This window comes from Ictidomys tridecemlineatus, chromosome 14 (assembly GCF_052094955.1).
Source record: "Ictidomys tridecemlineatus isolate mIctTri1 chromosome 14, mIctTri1.hap1, whole genome shotgun sequence".
NCBI lineage: Eukaryota > Metazoa > Chordata > Mammalia > Rodentia > Sciuridae > Ictidomys > Ictidomys tridecemlineatus.
Window position 1 is genome coordinate 32,925,988 of NC_135490.1, and position 17,650 is coordinate 32,943,637.

The following is a 17,650-nucleotide window of genomic DNA, read 5'->3' on the forward strand; positions in this document are numbered from 1 at the left end:
GTCCAAGACTTTTAGATGGATTTTATTGCTTTGTTTTGTGCCTGAGACTTGATAACATCCCCAAATATTGGAAATTTTCTTCTAGGACCTTAAGAGCACATTTTGCTTTTTAGTTACAGAGATTTATTTCCAATCAATTTGAAAGAAAGTAAATTTTCACAGATTAAGAAAAGTTAATTATGAAGCACTATAGCAACATAGTAATGGAAAAGGTCTTCAGTTTTGACAACAAAAACTTGTAATAGTTTTTCCTTTGGTTTATTTGAGTATTGCACAGAGTATCTTATACATTAATGTTACCTTGGAAAAATTCTGACTAAATTTAAAGGTGCAATGAAATGAAATTGACAATCCAGTACTCTCCTAATTGCACAGTGAAAAATAAGGAGACTTTCCCATGGCTAGTTAAGAGAGAGGAAAAAAAATAGAGGGACCTAAGTATTTTCTTTCTAAGTCTCACTGTATTAAAATTTATCTTTAATTTAAACATTTTCTTTTCAGTAGTATTAAATGCCTAACTAACTGGAATTGAGGGCTTAAAAATTTTTAATGTCACTTTCATGTTGAAGGTTTCCAAACAAGATTTCATCCTTTTAACAAGCATGGGTTTAGAGCTAAGGTTTTGTTTTAAAAAGTGGGAGGGGTTTTGTGTGGATGAGCTTGCAGTACCTGCTTAAGTATCTCAACAAGTGGTTAAGCCAGTGAATTTAAAATAGAAGCTAAATGTAGATTTTTCATACTAGTTTACATCTAGAATTAAGCTAGATGATTTACTGTTTTACCAGATACTTGCATCTTTATTTTATTTGATGCTCCACTGAGGTCTGCCCTACCAAGGGGACAGGAGAAGGAAATTTTATGCTATGAAAGAGAATTTGCCGTACACATCATTTGCAAATAATCCCCAGATGTAAACTGGGTGTTATTTGTTTTCTTGATGTATTTTCCCACATTGACTTGCTTCATCCTGACTTTTGACATTGATATGAAAATTCAAAGCTAATTTAAGTAAAATGTGAAAGAACCAGTTTGTGAAAGCATGTCATGTAGAACTAGAAGAATGTACCTGTTGCAATTAGGAAACATCCTTTGGCTTGGGGTGAGATGTGCTCCTAAACAGAGTTTCCCAAAGTATTCCATGAATCCTGCAGTCCTGATCTGCCTAAGAAAGCTGGGATACTTTGCATATTATAATCCCTCTTCTCAGGGATTCAGATGCTACATACATATTAGGGGTTCTGAGAAACGTTGCCACTTCTATTAAAATTCTGAGGTTTGAGTTCTAGCACTGCAAATAATAAATTTCAAGGAAGTAGGGTCCTTTTAAACAGTTTGAGAAGACTCCATTGGTCATACTCAAAAACATTGGGTTATCATACTGTATACCCTAGCTTCCTCACTTTGCTATATCCACATTACTGTGGTTTCTATGCCATTTGTACTGTATTGAAAGATTTTAGTCAGAGATAGGGATCTTGTATCTTGTTTCTCTTTGTAGGTGATGCTCAATTGGGTGTTTATGTTTAAAGGAAGTGTACATCTTTAAAGCCTTCCTAAACAAATCTGATGTGGAAAATGACAATACTGTTTAAGAACTGTGTGTACTACTACCTCAACTTTGAAAATAATTTAACCTGTTCAGCTTCTTGATTGGTAGAAGTGGCCTAGATTTCATAGACATACATAGATGATTTAGCCTTCATATCTTATTCAAGAAAACTCCAGATGGACCACTGTTCATCTTATGCCCATTTCTGGAAAAACATGGACTACAAAGGCAAGTGGTAATGAGGATCTTAAGTCTAGCCACATTTTATTATTACCATATGGGTCAAGTAGATGCTGAGAAGTGACCTCTAGGCAACAATCTTGTGTTCCCAGAGAGCTCTGAGGTTCATTACAATTAAATGTCATGATGTTCCTTTGGCTTTAGAAGCTATAAAGATCAACTAAACTGTTTTCCTTCAAGATTCTCATTGTTAGTTTAGAGTAATTAAATGTTTCTGTAAAATGCATTTAATGGAAAGTCAGATTTGCTAAGCCAATGTCACAGTCAACAATTTCTATGAAAAGGTAGGGAAATATAATGTATTCTAGTAGAACTAAAACCTGAATTGTGTATGAGGCACAAAGAGTAGCTGATTGCCCATCAATTATAATTTCAGATACAGTCACTGGGTGACAGGGTTCCAAATTTGCCATTTCTAACACAGGTTAGTGAGAAAAGTGAAAATTTGTCCTTTAGTTAGTTTTACCTCTTAAGTAGTTGGGGTGGTCAGGAAGATAAGTTAGGTACAAAGGATAAGATAATTAAATTATTCCTAGAACTTTAAGTTAAGCAATATTTGATTTACTGGTATCTATATACTGAGAGGTTTCAGGCTTCCTATCCATCTTTACATATTTGTATGTTAAAGCCATTTTGAGAATAGTATTTATTATGAAGAAAATAAAGTATCAAGTCCTCATGCAGATGATGTACAAAAGGAGAATTTCCTTTTTCTATAATCCTTTCATTTTACCAATTAAAAAAAAGGGGCAAAAGTGTTTATTTGTTTTTAAAAAGGACCATCTTATTGTGATGCATTGCCTCAAGTTTTGCATACTGATAAAGTACTATAAATTCTATAAGCCAGCTTTTTAAATCTCATTGCTTCATTATAGTCTCAAACACCATTTTCAATTAGAAAGCAACCCATTTAGTTGCTTGAGGGTTTATTAGGGACTGCTGAGGACTGAACCCAGGGCTTCACAAATTCATGCATGCTAAGCATGCACTCTACCACTGAGCTATACCACCAGCACCTCCTCCACTTTTGTGTGTGTGGTGCTGGGGATTGAACCCAGGGCTTCACACATACTGGGCAAGTGCTCTAACACTGAGCTACATCCTCAGCCCCACCTACCTCTCTTTTGAAAGCTCTGGGAACATTCAAAATTATGATACTAGAAACCTTTTCTTCAAAGCATCATAAAACTCACCCCAAATCTAGATCATGGTTTTGACAAATAAGTTTTATTTATTTTTAATAATTATAAATATTTATAATGTTTAATCAGTTGCAAACTAATGATTTTAATATTAATTCAAATCATAGGAATGTTTAACTTATACATAGTTTGGATAATCAAATGACTAAAGAATCAAATGACATCATTAGGGTTCTATTTTGTAGTAGAAGTGAAAAGGAAATACAATTTCAGGGGAAAACCATATTAAACTTTCATTTGTAGGTACTTCTAAAAATGCATGATATGGTATCTGTATTTTTGTTGGATATATTTGAGTGATGTAAGTTTTAAATGTTTTGCTTTATTTAAAAAAGACAGTATGGATAATATGCCAGAAATTCTATTTTTGTGCAATCATGGAAGCTTATAATGAAACTTTGAGGTCAATTTATGTGTGTGAGAAGTATGTAGTTTTTTGAAAAAGTGTTAGGAGACGTGAGAGCAAAACATTAGAAATCATTGATAGAATAATTTATTCAATTCTCTGGCCTTTACTTCCTCACCCTTCCTGCACACTCTTTCTCTCTTTTTCTTCCCCCCTCCCTCCCTCCCTCCCTCCCTCTCTCTCTTTTTCAGGTACTGGGGATTAAACCCAGAACCTTACACATGCTAGGCAAGTGCTCTACACTGATCTATTCCCCCAACCCTCCCACCTTGAATGATCTATCCTACCTCAGCCATCTACTTCTATGATGTTACCTTAGACTTTACAACTACCAAAATCTTTACCTACCATAAAAAATAAATTCTCAATTTTAAGCATCTCTCCCTCTTACAACCCCTCCTATTGTTCTAGCTCATTCCCTCCTCCACTTTGAACAGTTCTCTAACACCATCAAGACCTCCAAAATATTTCCATCAAACTTTACCTCACTTTCACCTTCTCAGGTTGACATTTTTTCTTTCTTTAGTACTGGGGATTGAACTCAGGGCCTCTTGCCTGCCAGGCAAGTGCTCTACCTCTAAGCAATACTCCCAACATTTTGTATTTTTATATTGAGGCAGGGTCTCACAAAGTTGCCCAGTCTGGTCTTAAAAATTTGAGATCCTCCTCCTTCAGCCTCCAAGAAGTTGGAATTATGAGAGTGCCCCCTGCAACTAGCTTCAGGTTATCTTTGTCTCTGTGAGACTCCATGGCCCAGCATGCTAATTGCACACATTCTCAACTCTCTTACTCCTTCCCCTCCTTCAACCCTGTTTAAATTCAACTCTCAGCCTCCTCAGCAGCTGCAGCTAGGTAGCTACAAAGTGACTAAAGTAATACACAAATGACTGACTATTCTTCAGTTCATGACAAACTTTAAGCAGGCCCTTAAAATTGCCTCACAGTCCTACTACATTTTCTCATCAACTTAATCTACTCTCTAAGGCCACTGTCTATATCTATATCTATCTATACACACACACACACACACTCATATATATTTATATATGTATATATATATTTTTTCCCCTCAAACCTCCAGTGCTGCTCCTTCCTCCACATTCACAAGGTGATTAACTCAATTCTGTTTCACTGAGGCAAAAACAAAGTTCATCAGAGTTCTCCACCTGCTTTTTTTTTTTCTTAACCAGTACTACCTCACCAGCCTTCCATCCCCTCTTATCTGCTCTTAGAGCCAACCTCTCCACTTATGCGCAGGGACTTCTTCCCTGCAATTATCCCCTCTCTCTAAATAACCCAGGTTTCCCCTTCCACTGGTCTTTTCTGTTGGTAAGTAATGTTATATCTCCAATCTTAAAACAAGAAAAAAAGAATGATAATAACCCCACCATCCCTGCTAACCAGTGTCTATTTTTATGTATGTGTTCACCTTTATGGAGAAACTCCTCAAAAGCATTGTCCTTGTCTCTACTTTTCTTCCATTCTTTCCAGAATAGCTTTGTCTTCAGCATTCAATGAACTGCCTCCCCACTCAAAAAAAAGGAACTGCCTTCCCATTTTCTAATATGATTGCCAACTCTCTTTCATTATCTTTTCTTGCTAACATTTGACATAACTGATCACTCCTAAAAATGCATTTTTATTTAGACTCCAGGGTACAGTATTATACTTGCTCTAGAGTCTACCCCAATTTCTGAGACTGTTTTTTTCTTGTTCTACTTTGCTGAATCTTGCCTTCCCCCTGTCTCCCAAATACTTGAGTGTCCTAGGCTAAGACTGCAGAAATCTTTGCCATCTACAAGCCATTGCCTGGGGAATCACCCTGTCTTGGTGTCTTTAAACACCTTTTGTACTCTGATGACTTAGGTCGGTCAGCACCCCAGCCCTCACATGCTGACACACCCTCCACTGCCCTCAACATTTCCCTCATGGCTAATGCACATCTTACACCTAACGTGTTAGCTCCTGATTCTTGGGCTCCCTCCTGTCTGTCTTCTTTTTCATGGTAGATGGTAATTCCATCTATTAGTTTCTCAGGCTAAGAATCTTGAAGTGATCTTTGACTCCTTTTTACTCTTACACTCCCAAACTAATTTGTAAGTTCTGTCAGTTTGGCCTTCAAGATACATTCAGCAGTCTACCTCTGCTTTTCCTTGCCTTCTAGACCACCATGCCTCTGCCAGGATGATTGTAATAGCCTCCTAATCAATCTTCCTGCATCCATTTTTGCCCTTTATGTTTATTGCCAACAAATTGGTTAAGGATATTCAGGGTAAATCAGTCTTTCCTATGCTGACAGAATAATGACTTCTCACAGGAATACCCAAAGGCCTTACAATGGCCTAAAAGATGCCATGTAATCAGGCTCTACTGTCCTTGCTCACTCTGTTCCAGCCACACTGGCCACTTCGCTGTTCCTGAGCATACCAAGCGCTCTCCAGCCAAGGGCCTTTACACTCTTCTTGCCACTCTCCTCTCTTAAATTTCCATTTCACTCACCCCCTCTATTGTGTAGCTATTCTACAAACACTTATTTTATGTACTAGAATGCCAGGTCTTCCCCTCACCACCAAAACTCTTATTTACTTTTGTCTAGGTTGAAAGGAAGACCATAATCTATGAAACTCAAACCAAAGGATGGTTATATGAGCTTAACCTTCTCTGAGAATTTCAATATTGCTAGCTAGCTAACATGATATTAATCCAAACAAATCTTGAAAAAAATTTAAGCTAGTATACAAAGACATAAATAGGAAAGCAAGAGCCCAGATGAAGTGTTCCAATGACATGTTATCTATTCTTCTACCTTTTTTTTTGTTTGTTTGTTTTTCATAGCTTCTGAGTATTTGTCTCCTTTCACTAAAATGTAAGCTCCTTGAGGGCAGGAACTATATGTGTTTTTCACAGCTGTATTTTCAGTAACTAGAACAGTGCTGACACACAATGTATTCTTAATAAAATGAATATAGTATTTTTAAAATTCACAGTCTACTTGTCTTTGGTCTTTTGGTCTCACTAGGTCTATTTTCTTAGAATAATGATATTAAGTGTTCTAAATTCTTGTACATATTACTGATAATTCTGATAGGGGATCTACATGTCAGGATATCATGGGAGAATTTAGCCATAGTGCTTTAAAAGTTGATCATTCAGTTCAAGAAAAAAAGAAAAACTCAAACCTCTTTATTCCAAAGCAAGAACTGAAGTTTGGCGTTAAGTGAGGAAAATAAGAAATTAACTTTTTATGTATAATATTACAAATTATTTATTTAAAAATTTATTTATTATAATTAGGTACATATGACAGCAGAATGCATTTTGATTCATTGTACACAATTGCAGCACAACTTTTCATTTCTCTGGTGTACAGATGTAGTGTTGTACCATATGTGTAGTCACACATGTACCTAAGGTAATGATGTCATCTCATTCTGCCATCTTTCCTGCCCCCATACTTCCTCCCTTTTGCCCAATCATAGTTGAGAAATGAATTTTAGTAATGCTTGATTTTTCAAGGAAATAGTGCATAGCACAAACCTGTCACAGAGGCTTAAATAGACAATCATCACAAAACCCTAATTCTGTATTGGGCAGTGTGGTCTGAATAAAGGAATGTGGGGCTTTCTGAAGTTTTGCTTGAACCCTGCTATGACCTCAGAAACAAATTTGTCAGATTTGGTAATGGCCAATTCATCTGCCTAGAGGTTGTCACTTATACAGGGGAAAGGACCAAGGGTCAGATTGTTACTCTTGATGTTCAGTGACAAATTGTAGACAACTATTCCCTGTAATCCAGACATTTAAACTGTACTACATTAAAGAGAGAGGATCTTTTCCAGGGGCTGCCTCTGTCAGTGTACAAATTCTTCCTCATCCAAAGTGTTTTTTTCACCAAAAGAACTGAAGACAAATGGAAAATGTGCAAGGTCCCAGGAAGGTAAAAAAGAAATTCTCAAAATGCTACATCCCATTGATTTGCTATAGTCTTGCATGATTCAGGAAAGAAAAGTATAAGAACAACAAATATCTGACAAAAATACTGCTAGTTAGATACTCATGCCAAACATACCTAATTCTTCACTTCTGAACTTCAGTGGCCTCAAAAGTTCTTAGTACATGATTTAAGACACCATTATCAATTGATTGGCATTAACATTTAAGATCAAACCCATTTACTATTGAAGTTCTAATGGAACTTTAGGCAGGGATTCTTCTTTCTGATAATCAGAAAGAATACCTATATCTTCATATTCTATGAAGATAATTTTGCAAAACATAAATCAAGTTATAATTGGTCTACTCATCACAGAATGGGTTAAATAGGATTTACAAAAAGAGAATTTACCTTTCTCCTTGCTGGATTCCAAAGCTGGATTTTTTTTCCTTTCTTGATATTAATGAAGTACCTTAAAATTTGGGGGCTACCTTGAATTGGAAAATGGAGACCAGCACTTCTGGATAAGATGCCATGTTAAACATATAACATGGACTCACAAACGACAAATTACAATGGGAGGGAAATACATGAGTTATCTCTAGTCATTATTTTACTCTCTTTAAGAGTTGGTATTCTTAATGAAAATGAAAGGGAGCTCAGTGGAATGGAGAAGGTGGTTTGGGTAGAGAGGAGTGGGAAAGGGAAGAACAGCAGAATGAAATTCACCAAATAATGCATGTATGATTATGTCAAAATGAACCCCATTATTATGTATAGCTGCAATGAACTAATAAAAACACTTTTAAAAAAAGGATTGGTATACTTAAGACCTTCTGGTTGTAGTGGTAAGTCATTCTTAATAAGTTTTGCTTTTCCGTTAACTACTAACATGCCTCCCATTCCCCTTGATTTTGTTATACTTGACAGTGTTGTCATTGCTCTAAACTGTTTGATACTACCTTCATTGGAACCACACTTTCTTCATTTGGCTTTTATTTCTCTGTTCCCTTGTTTGCATTAGTCTCTCTTTCTTCTCTGGCTTCTTTCCTGGGAGTGTCACCTGATGTTCAGCCATGGCCATCTATTGCTCTCCATACACTCTTTGGAAATCTCAATCTTTAGAACTTCAACCACATCATCAGTCCTTAGATGTCCAAGTTCTCAATTCAACTTGCACTAGCTCATTCCATTTGGATGGCCCAGTCTCAGCTCACATCAATGCCTCTTCTCTCTGACTGGCCCAGTTCCCTCCCAATTTTCATGCCAGTGAAACTGGTCCTACATCATTTTCACTTCCTTACCCTCTACAAGCTGTGCTGCCAGTTCCAAGGAGTTAATCGTCATCATCATCTTGTGTGCTTAGAGTTCTAGAAAAAATGGATTTTCTACTAAAAGAAGGGGAGAAGCTATGGATAGGAAACTACGGTAACAGAGGACAGTCTCTTCAGCAGGCTCCAAAGTAGAACATCACACCCGTGTGCTGATCACCTTGTCCCAAACTATTTATTTTTCTTCTTTTTGATGTGCCTTTTCTACTTTTCTATTTGAATCTTCTCTTTGTTACAAAAGAGTTCAATAAACTTTGAGATCCATTCGAATTAATCTCACATGATTAGCAAGGCTTAATAGTCTAACCTATGAATATGGAAAGAAGGAGTTTTGATTGGGCCAAAGGAACTTAGTTAGGACCATCTGGAGCATACTCTGCAGATCATAGTGGGTAGCTATGCAGTAGTGGTAGTGCTATAGAGTGGATGGAGAGAAAGTTGCTGGAAGGTGAGAAATAGTTGAATAGTTAGGATTTGAAAAAGGAATGGCTCATGTGTGGCTCAGCTCCTTCTAGCTTCTCTGGTCAGTCCCAACTACCAGCAGGGAGGGTGCCTTCTTCTTTGCCCTCTACCTCAGGATGGGGACCTGACCTGCAGAACTGCCTGGACTGGGTAGGTAAAAAGTCCAGTTCAAGTAGCAGGGTCACTTGGCTACATATATATGAAGTCACGCTCTCCCTCAGCTTAAAAATAATAAAGCAGGTATCTTGATCTGCATTTACTTATATCCTGCTTCTTATTTCTCTATTGGCTCAAGCTTGGGTGGGGAAATAAATGTTATTTATTCACCCCTTAAAACTTCCACACTTAAGTTAATAATTAGTCTTCAACAAATAGTTGTTGGGCAACTAAAGAACCTTTCCATTGTGTAAATTCACCTAGCCTCATCACATCTGGCTTGACTGGGGATAGGGCCCATTTATGATGCAGTTCTAAAAGCCATTGGCAGGCTAGAGCCTGGCTGAAATGGGCTCTGGTAGGGAGAAGCAAGTTGGCTTGCTCACCAGATTTCCCCTATACATCCTGGTCCCAGAAGTCAGGGGCTCTAGAAGGGTGAGATAAAGTAGGGTAGTGCTTTCCTTAAGGAACGCAACAATGTTCTTGGCCTAATTCAGTTAGAGTATTTTACCTCATCGAGCTGAAAATGACTCAGGATAGCTACCATCCATTCACGAACCACCTTTCAAAATCCGATTTCGTTTTTGAAAAAATGTTCCTCGCCTTCTCATCTATTCTAAGGAGAGAACAATAAACACCAATCTTTTGCTGAGTAGTTATTTAAAATTTCCCATTTTGTTGCTGGGGATCGAACTCAGGGCCTCACGCATGTTAGGCAAGCACTCTGTCAGTAGGCTACATTCCCAACCCTCTGGTTTCTATTTTAGATCATTTCCTATCTTTTTTCAATTTTTTTTTTATCTCAAGGACTCCAAAAATATTTAAACTATACAGAGGACTCAAGGGAGGTGAAAGAGAATGACTTTAAAGAGGGCCATCTATTCCAAGAGGCCTCTCCACTAAGTCCTGAGTTTCTAGAACCAGGTCCACAGCAGACCACAGGTATTGATACAGAAACTCTGATTCTAATGCCTTTATCTCTAAAATGCTATCAATTGCATCAAGAACACATATTAGGACCTTCAATAATAGGACCCTGGCTTTCTGTGGATCTCTACTCAATGACAGAAAAGGGTTTGGAATGTTTACCTACCTGATGAAAGGAATTCCCAGAGGATTTGGGAATTTTAGTTATTTACATGGTGCCAAAGTATCACTTCAGACATTATTGACTTACTTCAAAGATAAAATGTACCAGGTCAGTAGAGTGATTTCTCTGTCAGCATGAACCAAACCAATCATTACTAATAGGGAGAGATAGCTTATTGTTATGTACCTTGTGTGATGATGCAATCTGAAGTATCCTACATTATGTATGAATATTTCACCAAAAATGTTACACTTATCAAACTTCTCTAGATCCAACATCTAAAAGGGATAGAACACATTAAATACAACAAGGAAATAATCAGAAAAATCCAGAACATGGAGTCACTGGTATAGACTTTCAAAAATCAATGTTTGGGGGGAAAAGAGGAAGATAGGGGTAATTATGAATTTAAAAAGACATATTCAGCTGGGCATGGTGGCACACAACTATAATCCCAGAAGCTAGGGAGGCTGAGGCTGGAGGATCGTGAGTTCAAAGCCAGCCTCAGCAACTGAGCAAGGCCCGTAATAACTTAGTGAGACCCTGTCTCTAAATAAAATATAAAAAAGGGTTGGGGATGTGGCTCAGTGGTTAAGCAACCCTGGGTCAACCCCTGGTAATGAATGAATGAATGAATGAATGAATGAATGAATGAATAATAAAAATGAAAAGATAAATCTAAATGCAATTACAAACTGATTGCATTCTGGCTTGAACAAAAAGAGCTATAAAATGTATTTTGGGGGCTGGGAATATAACTTAGTTGGTAGAGTGCTTGCCTTGCATGCACAAAGCCTTGGTTCAATCCCTAGCAACACATACACACATACACACACACACATACACACACACACACACACACAAACACACAAAGATATTTGGGAGGACAGGAGGTGAACAGTGGTAGAGTGCTTATACATGAGAGGTCTTTAGTTTTCAGTTCAATCTCTGGCATTGCAAAATAAAAAGATAATACACATGTATATCCTCCTATATACATATATATATATATATATATATTATCCATATATATGTGTATATATTTGGAACAGATGGGGAAAATTTGACCATGGCTGAATATTAAATGATATCATGAATTTGTTGTTAATGTTCTTAAATGTGTTAATGGCACTGTGATTACACAGGAGAATGTCCTCACACTTGGGAAACCCATGTTGGCGTTCTTAAGAGCAGACATCTTATCTGTGACTTAATTACAAATAAGTTCAAAAACAGTAGTAACAAAAATAAATCAAATATACACATCCAAACAAAATATGACCATTATTAGGTCTATGTAGAGATCATTTTAGAAGATATTCATTAGATTATTCTTCCAATTTCGTATGTATGAAATATACATACAAAATATTTTAAGAATGGAGAGGAAAAGTTTACAAATAAAACCAAAAAGATGCCTTCATTTGGCTGGGATGAACTTCCAGAAAGATACTACTTTTTACTCTCACAGCATAGTCAAATCTTGAAAATCTGTTTGTGTGTGAGATCTTATCTATGGTGGACCACAGGCACTAAGGGCCCACAGTGTGCCTAGTACTGTGCACACAACAATGAGAGGATTCTGAGAACTTTCTGTGCCAATATATTCATTCTATGGGACCAAAGGAGTTCTCTCAAGTAAGGCAGGGGTAATAAGAACTAGGATATAGTTATGATCTATGTAATGCTCTTTGTTATATAGAAATGTGATTGGTGAGTTCATCACTTTTGGAGATGTTGAAAGGTAGTTTCAAACCTTTCAAAATAGTGATGTATTATTGCATTATTATGAGGACTGAAACAATCTCCATTCTGGAATCCAACTTACCATTTGCAAATCTTTGTTTCAGTTTTCTGGCTCAGAAGACTCTTGCTTTGTGAAGGTAAGGAGAAGATACTTGAAATTACCAGGTGATCGCTTCAGCCAGGACAAAAGCTTACCCTTTTGATTACAAGGAGGAATCTGGTTTTGGACATGTGGTATTCTCCTTGGCTGGGCCTAGAGAACTTACTCCATGGACTCTGTTTGGATTCCGTAGATGCTGATCCTAATACTCCCGGAAACCAGGAATCCTTTGCAGCGGTACTCAATAAAGGAACTCTCTGGAATCAGAAAGGCTAGTGATTATTCATTCAGTTAGGGGAAAAAAAAAAAAAGCCAGATGTCCTAATCCTTGTAGAAGATACTTTTCTCTGAAGGCAGATGAGTTTTTGCCTCTAGTGTCAGTAACAGCACCCCATCCCACCCCACCCCCGCCACCCCCAGAGGATGGGAGTGATAAGAAGGAGAATGTCACAGAAAGCTTCTGATTTGTGTTTGCCTTGTTTGGCTCTGCTTCAAATAGGCTGCAACCACTAGAGACTTGACAATAACTCCGGGGAAAGCAGGCTATCAGCCATAGAAGAGAGCTAATTAGTGTTTTCTGCTTACAGTGTAATTCTTATACCATGCTGTCCTCCCCAAATGTTTCCTGAAGAGACAACTGATATGGTATTGTTATAGAATACGAGGAGCAAGAGATGAGTAGGAGTCAAGGAGCAACTTGCCTCAAGTAGGGAGGACTGGGGTCATGCTCCTAATTTCTTTGAATCCAATACTTTGGTGTCAGTCACATCTCTCCCTTCCTGTGGCGGCTGCTATTTTAGTTCACTCACCTGATTCCAGTTAAAAAATAGTTCTAAGTTCCATTTACAACTTGTGGTTTCCTCCTTTCCATTATTATTATTATTATTATTTTTCTTTTTCCAGAAGCTTTTTGGTTTGTTGCTGGTTTTTCTTTTGGTCTGTGAGCTGGAGTCTGCCAGGTGGAACATTCCTGGAAAAAAGTACAGTCACATCCTTTGGTGCCCACAGGGATTTGATACAGCCCTCCCACAAATACCAAAATCCTCAGACGCTCTAGTCCATTTTATAAAATGGGGTGGTATTTTCATAAACTTTGCATAACATCGTATGAGAGTGAAATCTAAAGAAATAACCAAAGCATGGTGCTTTTAGGCTTTTTGGACAAAGAACAAATTGTAAAGGAATGAGAGAATAAATGAATATCTGGGCTAGGGTAGTATATTTTAGGGATGTTACTTATGGGGGTGGGGTGCAGAAGCTAGTAGAATATAAAGAGAAGTCAGGCCAAATGGCCCTCTCTGAAGTTATAGTTGCTCAAGTGATTTCAGCTTGAGGTAATCAATATTCCCATTTGGCACATCCTCACTCCTCAGTGTTCTTGGAGCTGTCCAGACTTGGGCAGATCCTGACACTGCTGTGGTTCCATTTCTTTCATTGGTCAAATGTGGGATCACACAGGGCGATCTGTGTAGCCCCTTTCAGCTCGAATATCCCACAAACATCTGTTCCCATTCATTTTGCAAAGTGAAAGAATATCGTTCAAACTTTATGTCAGAGAGGACATTTCGATATATATATATATATATATCCCATGAAATTGCCTCTCAAGGACAGGCTGTATGCTTCATTTTAGAGCCCAGCCCATTGAGCACTGCCAGGCTTTCACACCCTGAGGTTGATGGATTTGCTGAGCAGCTAGGACTCACACTTCCGCAGCTTGCCCGTGAGCTACAGGCCTACACTTGCTAATCCACATGGGTTGAATCTGAATCTGAATATTAATTCCACCCTCAGGAGCCACACATATGGAAAATATTAATGCTTCCTTCAAATGATTTTTTTTTTTTGGAAACAGATTTTTAAAGAAGATTCTAGGTACTGTGCTATAAAAGGGGGGGGAACCCATATTTTCAAGTGTCGCATAGAGTCGTGTTATTAAAAGTAAAGAAAAAAAATTAGTGTTTATTTAAGGAAAGAATAAAAGTCAAGGCAGCCTTGTTCCTTTGACAGCTCTAAGCTGTTGGTTCTGACAAATGGAGCGCGCTATCTCCTTGAAACAGACTGAAGAACTTCCAGTTTAGTGCTATCGGTGTGTCCTTTCATCCCTGCAGAGCCTGCTGGACCAGAACAGAGTCTTGGACTGTTCCCCTCTGACCCTTCCAGAACTTTCCAGACCAACCCTGCTAAGGCTAAATCAAATTAGAAATGTAAACACAAACTCTCTAAAACCAAGAAGGGCAGCTCTCATGGTCACTGTAGCCTCCTTCCATCTTCAGGTCCTCTCATTTGTTCTTAAGTGTATTACAGGAATGTGGAGGGGATGGGAGGGTGAGTGAGTTTGTGGTAAGAGGGGTGTCTGTCCAGAGACTTTTAAAGGCATTTAGTATAGAATCTTTTTTTGGTACTGGAGATTGAACCCAGGGGTGTTTAACCACCTCCAGCCCTTTTTATTTCTTATTTTGAGGCAGGGTCTTGCCAAGCTGATTAGGACCTTGCTAAGTTGTGAAGCTGGCCTTGAACTTGGGGGTCCTCCTGCCTCAGCCTCCCAAGTCGCTGGGATGGTGTAGAATCTTTATGCATATAAGATCATTTCTAATTTTTCTGTTGCTTGTTGCAAGTAGAATAATTTATCTAGGCAAAGACTCATCTCATGTTTTTCTTTGCTATGCAGGGGCAGTTTGTCCGACTGAGACTTTCTGAGTGGGAAGTTTGATATGAAGGGAAAGGGCAGAGAGGACTTATTCTAGCTGTAGATATGGCTATCGCAGCTGAGATATCCCAGTTTAAAGGATTTCCAAGAAACTGGATTAGCTACAGTGGTCCTGCATGGCCTGTAGCCCCAGTGCCAACAGAAGAACCAAGATGGCCCCTTGGGGAGGGTGGGCACAGAGAGAGTAGCTCAAAGCTGTGCTTGGTCTTGTCAAAGTCGTAGATGAGGCATTTGGCTTATGAGGAATTGGGGTAGAGAGTAAGGGTGTCTGGGAGAGGTATATTCATAGGACATAATATATATTCCTATGAGCACAAATACCTAGATGATAGCTGGTGCTTTCTTACTGCCCTAGACAAGAACTTCTTGGGAACAATGAGGACATTGGGACTCTGAATGACCTTGTCCTCCTAACTATTCTCCAATCCCTCTCCTTGCAAATAACAACAATCCAGGGGTGCTCTACCACTGAGCTATAGCCCCAGCCTTTTTTTATTTTTTTATTTTGAGATAAGGTCTAACTAAAATCTTGAAGTTGGCTTTGAACTTGCAATCCTCATTGCAATCCACATCATCCTCCTGAGTAGCTATGGTTACAGGTGTGCACTACCAGGCCCAGCTCCAATTCTTCCCATCCCTGGGGACTCCAGAAATCTGGAGAACTGAGTGGGATTTTGTTTTCTTTTTGCATACATCACTGAGAACAGCCCCTTTTTTTCTTTCAAGCAGATAAACAAGTCAGTTTTTCCATAGACCTGAGTCTTATATCAGGCTGGAGAGCAAAGCCTTGTTTTCTGTATCAAGAGTTATTTTTCTGTTGTGCTAAATTCATTGATGGTGCTAAATTCACAGCATGCATTATAAATTATGTACTAATTATATGGCAGGCTTCATTATCCCCCTTCTGAAAATATGCAGTCTTTCCCAAACAATGAGCGCTTAATTATGTTTCCTAATTGTTCCATGTGTTGGTTTTTACTCTCTATCCAGACTATATATGCCTTTGGAAGGCAGAGACTGGACTTAAATTTCTTTGAACTCCCAATGCAGTAACAGTTACTTGTCCTAATTAACACTGTTACTGGCAGTGTTTAAGAAAGAGATCATAGCACAAGTGTCACAATTAACTCTCATTCTTTGGGCAAAGCTGAAATAAGTTTAAGAAGAATGGTGAAAGATATTTAGTAAATTCATTCACCATTGAAATCCCCAGAGGGCAGAGATTCTCTCTTTCACTGTGATACTCCAGCACCCAGCTCACGATTTGCAAGCAGCAAACACTAAATGACTCCTTACTTGACAAGTTAACAAATGATTTCTTGAACATTGGCTATGATTACGTCTTCTGCTAAGAAATGAAGATATAAAGACAGTCTTCTCCCTTCAGAAGCTTATAATCTGGGGAAGAAGAGAAATGGCCGAATTGGAACCAAATAATTTCTCCCCACCTTCCCCCAGTACTGGGGTTAGAACCCAAGTTCTTGCATATGCTAGGGCAAATGCTCTACCATTGATCCACACCACCCCCAGCCCAAAAGAAGACATTAGAATTCCTTTCTGTATGATTTGGGATCAAAGAAGGAACCTTCTAACTATCCAGGGGAGGTAGGGAAATTTTACATTTAAAAACACACAAAAGCACTTGATGGTTTTTGAAGGAACATAGAATTTGTGAGAAAGAAGCATGCAGGCATTCTGGGCAGAGGAACAATTGGGACACATTCTGAGAGCTGTGAAAGTCTGTTTTCTGGGGACCTATGCTGTTCTGGGCAGTAGGTTCCAGGGATTTTTCTTTTCTTTTCCTTTCTTTTTAAAAAACTTTATTTTAATTAGTTGTACATGACAGCAAAATGGCTTTTGATTCATTGTACACAATTGCAGCACAGACTCATTTCTCTGGCCGTACACAGTGTAGCGCCTCACCCTGTGTGCAGTCTTACATGTATCTAGAGTAATAATGTTCATCTCATTCCACCATCTTTCCTGCCCCCATGCACCCTCCTCACCGTACCTCCCCTTTGCCCAATCAAAGTTCTTTTATTTTTCCCATGCCTCCTCCTCCTCGTTTTGGATCAGCATCCACTTATCAGAGAGAACATTCGGCCTTTGGGTTTGGGGCATTGGCTCACTTCACTTAGTATGATATTCTCAACTCCATCCATTTACCTGCAAATGCCATGATTTTATTCTCTTTTAATGTTGAGTAATATTCCATTGTGTATATATACCAAGATTTCTTTGTTCATTCATCTATTGAAAGGCATCTAGGTTGCTTCCACAGTTTAGCTATTGTGAATTGAGCGCCTATAAACTTGATGTGGCTGCATTACTATAGTATGCTGATTTTAAGTCCTCTGGGTATAGACTGAGGAGTAGGATAGCTGGGTCAAATGGTGGTAACATTCCAAGTTTCCTAAGGAATCTCCATACTGCTTTCCAGATTGGTGCACAATTTTGCAGTCCTACCAGCAATGTATCAGTGTGCCTTTACCCCTACCCCCATCCTCTCCAACATTTATTGTTGTCTGTATTCTTGATAACTGTCTTTCTGACTGGTGTGAGATGAAATCTTAGTTTTGATTTGCATTTCTCTAATTACTAGAGATATTGAACATTTTTCATATATTTGTTGATCAAATATATATCTTCTTCTGAGAAGTGTCTGTTCAGCTCCTTAGCCCATTTATTGATTGGGTTGTTTGTTTTTCTGGTGTTTAGATTTTT